At 40.3% G+C, this 9,733-nt stretch overlaps 1 long non-coding RNA gene across 1 annotated transcript; it reads right to left on the reverse strand.

Moving 5' to 3' along the window:
- Positions 1–5,389: 5,389 nt before the first annotated feature.
- On the reverse strand, positions 5,390–9,733 carry LOC102782398 (uncharacterized). The gene is made up of 3 exons (XR_437502.3): positions 9,165–9,733; positions 8,220–8,693; positions 5,390–7,663 (listed from the first exon to the last, which is right to left on the reverse strand). It is a non-coding gene; the product is annotated as an uncharacterized LOC102782398 (long non-coding RNA).

Consider the following 9,733-nt stretch of genomic DNA (forward strand, 5'->3'; position numbering starts at 1 on the left):
TTATGCAAAATCTATTCCCTGTTTGGCTTGTGATACTTTTATTTTGGAATACTTATCAGCAGCACAAAGCCTTATTCAGATTCCTTCACAGGGTAAATGTACAGTTCAAAATAATAATGCAGCAGCTGCACTGACATGCCCAAACATGCCAAAATTTATAAAAATGCATTTCAAGGAATCTGTTGAAGATTCGATTGTATCTTTGGGTCTTTGGGGAGTTTTATAAAGAAATGGCCAAACTGGGCTAAGACTAAGTCATTATTCGGCCTGTGAACTTCTACATCGTCATGTGTCGTAAAACTTTCAGCAGAGTGTGCGCTTGCACAAAAGCTTAAACTTGAATTGTGTGCGTCTTTGGGGTAACTTCTTAACAACAAACCCAGCGCAACTGTCTGGAGTCAAACTGTGACTTGTTCTTTAAATAGAAGCTCCAAAAAATCAGAGACAGGGAGAATTAAGGAGTGGGAAACCAGCGGGAGAGCAGGCGTTCAATCACTCCCCACGCAGAAGATATAAAAAGTCTTCAGTAAGAATTCAAATAAGTATAAATGTAACACACATTTCCAAAATGACCATCAGCTCTTTGCAGAGGGCCCAAATTTTGCATCTAAGACAAAAATGAAAAGCTGAAGAAAGTTGATAGAGAAGATGAAATGTGAGTGTAGAGCTCGCCGCCGTGTGCAACATTGTGCTTAAAGGTGATTCCTCTTTGGCTTCAGCATCGAGTCCTGCTGCCTACTGCCTTCACACCTGGCTTTTTTGTATACACAAACAGGATATAATGAGTAAATAAGGGTCTCGTGAGCTTTAGAGGCCAGCCAAGATTTTTTTTCCCTCAAGCTTACCAGCTGCTGTTTTTAGGTTTATATTTAGCGTAAAGATAAATGAGTGGTGTTAGTCTTCACTATCGCGTCACTATCAGATACCTGATAGTGGTTTCTTCCTGGTAAAAATGAGTTTGTGCTTACTCATAGGGGTTGTCGGATGGTTGGGGTTTTCTTTAAAATACTGTAGCGTGTTCACAGTACAAAGCACCTTGGACTTTTTTTTTTTTTTTGTAGTTTGAATTGAAAACCTGAATTGATTTAAGTCAAATTTGATCTATTTTGCAAACAAACAAAAAACAGTCTAATTGTGCTTTTCAACATGTCAAAATACAAAACTGGTGGACTAAAAGCTTAACAGTTTGCACAGGTAGTGAAAGTGGGTTGCTTTTAAGCTAAATATCACATTCATTAATAAAGCTATTAGAATTATTGTTATTATTTTTTATTTTATGGTGCAGTGAATGTGTAATAGCCTATTAGAGTTGATTACAAACTAGCGGGTACTGTGGGAAACTGTAACCTGCGAGGAAAATCATTCAGGAATATTTTAGCTTTAAAATGAAATATTTCCTATTCCAGCGCTAATGACAGTCCAGCTACCCCACCATCACCCCCTCCCCGCTATCAATTCATCTTATCAGTCCACAGTATCACTTATCGGTGAGTTTGTGTAAATGGCAGCGTGTGGGAGAACAAGTGCTGCAGCTCAACTAACAGCATTCCTCCTCAAAAGAGTTTCTCCTGTCCTTCCTTCCTTCCTTCCTTCCTCCCCTCCCTCTCTCCTTTCACTCTCATATTGTGTCTCTAACGAGTCACGTCCTTCTAGCAATTATTATGAAATTAAAGCTATTTTCCACGGCCGATGTTTGCCCCGGTAATAACCACACCGAGATAGGCTTCATTCATTTAGCGTTTTAGTTCAGCTCAATTCCTGTCGCATTAGCAAGAGGAGCAAAATCAGAGTGTCACTCAGATATTCTGCTTAATGGTTTGGCGATGGCCTGGCCCCTTTTCCTTTTTTTTTTCTCCTTTTTCTTTCACGATCCCCCTAACCCTATCTCTCTGCCAATTACGCTGTTTAATCTATATGTAGATAATGGTGTCCAGGACCTCCCTGTTGAAATGTCAGGTGTGAAGAGGTTATTAGCTAACTTTTAATTACTGTCCATCATTCACCAGGCAGCAGGACAGATTGGTCTTCTCCAGCTGTCCGCTTATCTAGTCTCCGAGTTGGGTGGAGGTGTGGAAAAAGAAAGACGTTTAGGAAGCACCAGGTCTTCCACTTAATATCACCATTTTTTTTTTTTACATTATTAACTAGACTTAGTGTTTGGAAGGAAGACACAGAAGCGAGGAGGAAATGACCAAGTAGATCATGTGTCATAGGGTTTAATAGAAGCTGTCCATGAGGTGAGTTGCTCAATGGAAGGTGACTGTGATGCTGTGCACTGTATAATGTGCAAACATTTTGCAGAAAATGTGCAATAATTTTAGCATCAAAACAAAACAATCTCTGCTTTCCAAAAATCTGAAAATAGTTGGCGCTGGTTATCAGAAATGCAGGTCTACCGACACTTTGAACAACCTGCATTTTAGTTTAAAGTGAAGCTTAATAGAGATCAGCTAGATGATAAACGTTCCAGCACAGAAATATTTTATGAACTCCCCCCAGTTCATGTGTCAAAACCTATGTTGTGCGCTGAAAGACCAACAACCCCAGAGCCACAATTTGGTACCCCTGTCTTCAGCACTTGTACTTGCTCTGCTGTATTGCTCCAGCAGGGAAGCAACAGGATGAATAGTGCAGACAGATGCCAAGGAGAGTGGCTTTGGAATTGTCTGTGGAACTGGTGTCGGATATGGTGGAAGAGTTGGACTCAGCGTTTCCCAGCAAGACACAACCGCTGAAAAGACTGATTTCTGATGGTTGGTGCGAGACCATTTGATTCAAGACTGTTGCACCTGTACATATAATGTATACGTTGGACTTCTAGCCTGGTTTCAGTTTTAGTTCTCTTTGTTTCTTTAATGCCCTGGGTTTGCTTTACTGCTACGAGCACTCCTTTTTTTTAGCTGCTCTCTACCCGATGGAAAAGGAACTCCCTCTTCCTTCTGCTTGTTCCTCTTCTTTACATGTGTAACTTGTCTGCTTCTTATCCAGACTGAACTGAATAGGAAGTCTCCGTTAACTTCCACATACATTTTTGCAAATGTATGTGGAAACAGGACACAGGTTGTAAAGGTTCTACAACACGACAACAGCGCACATACAGCAGGCCTGGAAAACACTTTTCCCCCTAAAAAATAGAAAACCTGAAGAATATTGTAACTAGATTCACGTCTTCATTCAGGAAGCAGCGACACATAAAAATACACACTTGCAGCGAGAACGATCTCTTTTCAGTCCTTGAACTGTCTTTCAGTGGTTTTACTATTTTAAGCTCTACAGGGCAGAGCACTGCTGATTACAGTGCCACAAAGAGAAATACTTCCCGGGCTTAGGTTTTCTTCTTCTTCTTCCTCGCCATCTTTTACAGCCTACACACACATTCCGCTGGAAGTAGCGGAGCTGTTATTTCAGCAGGCATCCTCCATATGATGGAGGCTCTGGTTACAGAGGGCTGCTTCTGGATCGCACACATAATTACGCACGCACACATGAGCAGTGTGCTAAGACATTCCTTATTTTATTCAAACAAAGAAGAAAACGGAAATGGATAATTGGTAAAAACTTGCAGAAATTCTGACACAATTAGATAATTGTGGAAATTACTGATTGCTTACATCAACACACACACACACACACACACACACACACACACACACACACACACACACACAAGCCCTCGGTCTCTGCCTCTCTCTGTCTTTGGGACATAAATGTCTCTGTGGTATCCAAGCCTGTATAAACTTGAGCATTAGTGTGTTTTCAAAACTAACCATGCGCTAGAGGACATCATTAAGCCGATTAAGGCTTTTCATGCAAACATACCTGCCTTTGAACTGAGGTTTGTGTGATATTTAAGACTTTAAGTGGAGCCTCACTTTTCTGTGCGGGGTTTTGTGTGTGTTAAGACTCTGCTTTCAGAGCTCTGCGGTGAATTACCGCTGACCCATGAAGACCCCGGGCCCCCCAACTTCTGCCTGTGGAAACCCCCCTGTCATCTGGATCACATTGGGCTCAAATGGGGGGCAGAGCAGAACCCAGTGTGTCTGACCCATGCAGATCAGGAGGATGCTGGAATGAAGGTCCACTGCGGTGTGTGTTTCGCTCTTTCTGTCTCTGGCGCAGACACACAAACCTGTATGACGCGATGGATCTAATGCACACGGTGTCTGCACATAATGTTTCTTTGTACAAGAGAGTTTTAAAGGAATACACTCATATCCTACTAACATTACTAACCACTTTTGTTTCACCTTTGCGTTGTAACACACTTTGTGTATTTGTAAAATCAACATTGCTGAAAATGTGGTTTAAAAGGAATCATAAACGCAGTGTTTGAAGCAGGCCTGATGTAAATGTGAAGGAGTATCAACAGAATAGTCTGAAACATTGCGCCATCACAAATATGTGTCCGCTCGACTTAAATATAAGAAGAAACCTGTGCTAGATTTTACATCGTTTTTATCTCCCAACATGATGAGTTGCTGCCCCCTGCTGTAAGTTTGCATCCATGAAAACAATGCAGTTATTTTAGACAGTTTGTATGTATGAATTCACAGGAGGAACATGGTGATCTGACTGATCAGTCAGACACATGCATAATATTTAAAATAGTTTAGTAATACAACCACTTCCCACTTTGATGCCAGCGCTTCTCTGCCATTAATGATGATTTAAAGATCCATGACATTTCTTTGAGAGATAAAATACTACAGGTATGTAAGCATTTCAAGATAAACAGAGCTTCATCGTTTGACCTTAAACAGATCCTTTTTTATACCTGAGCAGCTGTCAGAAACAAATACAAAAGATAAATGTTGAATGATGTCATCCCTGTTATCAGGTTAAAAAAAAGGTTCTTGAATTCTTAAAGGTTGTTGAGGCACTGACACAATGAGTGTGTTGCAGTATTTATGGGTCGTAAACACATATCGTTACACTAACACTCCTTCAGCTCCAAACAAAATGAACTAGTAGCTATTTGCTTTATGCAAAATATGAAGCAATCTGGTCATTTTTTCTATACTCATTGCTAATATTATTTATGTACATATTTACAGAATATACATGCACATATACATATATTATGCATATATATTTATTGCTGATTGTGAATTAAGAATAAATAATGTTACAAATCACTAGCAATATTATTTTCATTATTTTTGATGCAATATTGTCTACTTTATGGTTTATACATAGTATTTTATATTGAATTGGAGCTGATAAGATACAATACCAATTGTGTTCTGATGGCCATTGTCTTCACATTTTAAAGCAATGTGTAACCTTGAGTGTCATTTCTGATCTGCGCTTGTTGCTTAAAACTAACTCCACGCCGTCTGTGACCGAAACAGGACAGGAAACACGGGCCCACAGCCTCATGACGAAACGCTATGTTGCAAAAAAATTTATTAACTGGATACAAAGTTTTAGAAACAAAAGTTACAACTTTACAAAAATATTCAGAAATTGTTCATGAAACAGTAAACGATACAATCACTATCAAATTATTGTTTTTTAACTTTATTAACACATTTTCTTTGACCTCCTGCTGTTCTTATGGACATTTTGCTTGTATTGATTTTTTGTTTTGTTCTTTTCAAAACACGATTTATGTCAGTGTAAACATTAATTAACATGCTGCTTCCACATAACACATAAACTGAGAGGTTCAAGGATTACATTTAGGCTGCAAGAGTATTTGGAGGTTTTCGCAGTGCTCACAGCCAGTTTGCAACTTGTTTGCATTTCCACACAAACACACCTCTTGTACACACTCGCTCTTCTCTCTCCCTCTCGCACACATTCAAGCACGTTGTTGAATTTCATTCTGTTAGTAAGTGACGCGTCCCCTCGATGCTGGGGCGCTTCAACAATACTGAGCAGAGAGTTATTGATTCTAGTTCATTTTTGTTAGGTTATGTGTTCATTAGTAGGTTAGTTTGTTAGTTTGTAGAGAGCTGTTCAACACTCTTCTTTTGGGTTAGTGAATTGTTTTGATGACTGTTGATGACTGTTGTTCATAGTAGGTCTGTCCAGTTGTATTGCTGGTATTGCTGGGCATGCTTTGATTTACTCAAAGTTTAGCAAAGAACAGCAAACAAAGACATTAGTAAGATGGACATTTACAGGATCCGGACTGTTAGTATCAGCACCAATCAGGAGTTAGTACTGAGGTGTGCTCAGCTTCTGTCTGACATCACCGCCCGAGCTGACAACAAGCCAGGCACTCACCTGCAGGTTGACCGCACAGAGCACGTACAAATGCAAAGGCTGACCTCTCTGAATCTGATCACAATCGTTTTTGCGTTGATTGCTCGTAAGTGTGTGGTCAACCCAGTTTGATGCCAGCAGCTGTTCCCGCTTGTCTTTTCACCTTGAGCTTAATCGCTTTCTTTCCCTTTCCAAGTCCCGAAACCCTTCCTGACATGCTCAGTGCAACATTTTTCCCGACTTTAAAGATTTATTTCAACTTCTAAAAGAAGGGATGCAAAATCATGCAAAGAAAGTATATGCGCTGCAGACCGCGGGCAGAAAGCAGAGGGTTAGTCAAGTTAGGGTTAGAAATGCCAGCCAACAGCATTCTCAATACAGGTTAGTAATCCTCCAACTGTTAGCACATATATTAGTAGTGTTAGAGATTAGTGAGATACTGTTAGTACAACCCAGATGTGGGTAAAAATCTATTTACGCATAATTATTAGCATTTGCTGAAATTGGCTTCATTGTGAAATGATAGGACTGTAGGCATCGGGACAACTTAATTAATGCCAGCGGGCATCGTTTAGAAAACTACAGACCATTAATTTCCAATGGCATCCTTGTGATCTAAATCAGTATAATAACTGCTACTTCAGTGAGGTTGTAACAAATGCTAAGAACCATTTGTAAATGTTGTTTTATCCCTTATCTGGTACATCCAGTGGCTAAAAGAATATAGGCCTGTTATTGAGTGTGCAGCTGTGAAAACAAAAATCACAGTAAAGCAGCTTTTAGCTTCAGGCCCGTTACAAATACATTTCATCTGACTGATAAGAGACACATGCAGACATACGTATAGGGTACATGCAAAGAAACACGTGCACTCACGTAGACACCCCCGTAACACGCACACACACACAAGTGTGATCAACTTTAGAGGTTTCCACACAAACAAAAACATACTGTGTGAATGGCACATTGGGAACTTGTCATTTTCACACAATTTAGCAGCTTTTTTTTTCTCTCAAATATCAGAGCTTTGCACAAATCTGTCAGAGTAAACTCCAGCTATGAAAAGACACAAAATATAGTCTTGGTGAAACACTGCTCGCTTTGAGTGAAGTATCTTATATAGGAAGAAACCGTCAGAGGGTTAGAAAGAGTAGAGGTCACCGCACGCGTCACTGTTTTTGAACAGCAAAATAAAGTCAGAGAACGGGCCAGGGCGCGCTTTTACTTACAAAAAAAAAAAAAAATCACACTGCAGCAAATTATTCTGTACAACACCCATGAAATATCTCCCTGCTAAATCTGAGCACACTGATGTTGACTACGAAGCAACAAGTGAAATACAGTTTTCACTGATTTGCAAAAGCAGAATTCATCTCTCAGTAGGAAAACACTGGAACACGGACTCTCTCTTCTGAAGGTGCAGGGCAGGGAAAATGGCACCATGTGGTCATCACTGCAAGACAAGTCACAATAAAGGGAATTAGGATGGTATAGTGTAGTATAAAATAATATAGATATAGTGAATGATGGCATGATTACAAAGATATAGTTTTGTACTGGTTTGAAAAATATTGACAAATATTTCCTTTTCTACAAAAATCTTGAATAAAATCACCCGAGGGGCAGATTATGCTAATATGATTTGGTCACATAATCCAAATTGTGGTTTATCTCACCTCTTAACCATAATAATGAGAAAAGTACCTATATAGCAAGCATAATAATAATAATAATAATAATAATAATAATAATAAATGTCAGTGATTAAGCACATAACTGATCTCCCACGTTCTATCTGGTCTTCATTTATCTGTCCTCTGTGCCAGCATAGAGGCTTAACACAAACACACAGAGACACACACTCACACAAAAGCATGACTGAGTCCATAAAAAACTGGCTCTGTATTTTATATTCATCTGCACTTATATAAGAAGACACTGTGTACAACATAAAAGTGAATGTGAAGGAATAAAAGTCAGTGGTATAAATCTGTGGCTAGATCCTGTACCAGTCCATACGCAGCACAGTAGAGGGCAATGGAGCGAAGCCACCGGGAGTACAATGAAGTCCTGTCAAGCCCCCCCATCTTTTTCCATCGATGTAACTGGAGAAGAGCACACAACACAAAGCAGCAGAAAAAAGTGGGACACAACCCAACTGTCCTCACAAGATCCCCCAGGTACTGGTTGTTCTTTCATCTTTTTTTTGTTTCTTTTTATGCTTTATATTTAGTCTCAGACACGGTGGACTGAAAAACACCCACTGTAAAAACATATGAGTCACTTAGGATAAGAGTCAGTAATATCAGTTATCTAAATGACTGAGTAATGCTATTAAATTTCCGTGTGACCTCCCTAGAGATGATAATGACGACAATCCAGTCTGTACACATAACCTGTCCTGTTGTTGGTTCCCTTCTGGATCCTCCCAGCATCCTGTGTGTCTCTGTCTGCAGCACTGTGGATGAATCTACAGGGAGTACCTAAAAGGCAAAATACTGAGTCAAATGGACTTGTCTATATACTATATACTATGTATATACTTCATATATACTTCATATTAGATGTGAATTTAATATTAGAAGATCAAAGTTAAGGCTGGGACTACTTGACATTGCTCTTGGCAAATCAGTGCAAAAATAATGACTACAGCTTGTTCTCTGCAGATTAAAGACATATAGGGTAGGTTGCATCCTGCTGTATTGAGAGATGTATTGAGATTAAAAATAACTACAAGATTTTTTTTTTCATATTCTATGGTAAACGAGCATACACCCTACAACCTACAAGACATATTCTCTATAATAGGCCCTCAACTGGAAGGATTAAAGGAGTCAGTGTTTGCCTAAAAACATAGATCTTATTAAAGGATTGGGAGGGATAGAGGGGGGTAAAAGTTGAATGCAACGGAAGAGCAGAATAATTGGAAATAAATTAGCTTTTTTTTTTCCTACCAGTGATCTCCGGGATCCACATCCACCTGTCACCAAACGATAGCAAAAGATCGCTCCTTCTTCGCCTTTTATCTGCTTTCTTCGTCTTCCTCTACCAGGCTGACCGCAAGCCGATCAGACGGGAAAACAGGCGTCGTGTGTGTGCGCAGTGACTACGCCCGCACTGAAAGGCTGGTTGGATCGAGTGGCAGCACGCTACTAACACGAACCGCGGCTGTGCGTCCTCTCTATATGGCTGCCGAGCGGAGAGAAGCAGATGTGGGAGTGCCAACAACAGCTGCGCACTGACGGGAGTCCAGTCCACGGAAAACAGGATAAAGTGGAGTCGGAAGCCTCGGGACAAAGAACATGAGCGGAGGGTATTAATGAGAACAGTAACTTCTTTCACTCAGCGCGCAGACCTGAATTAATCGCTGGTCTCGGTCTCCAGCTGCTGCCACAGGTTTATGGTCTTTTGTATGCGCCCCCTTCATCCACCATCTGTGTTTCCCGGGCAACGAGAGGACTGCCTGCAGGCACCACCAGCAAGGCCTGCATGCAACCACCTCAAATCAAGGCACACTACAGTG

Source organism: Neolamprologus brichardi, chromosome 12 (assembly GCF_056152115.1).
Source record: "Neolamprologus brichardi isolate AB-2024 chromosome 12, ASM5615211v1, whole genome shotgun sequence".
NCBI classification, from domain to species: domain Eukaryota; kingdom Metazoa; phylum Chordata; class Actinopteri; order Cichliformes; family Cichlidae; genus Neolamprologus; species Neolamprologus brichardi.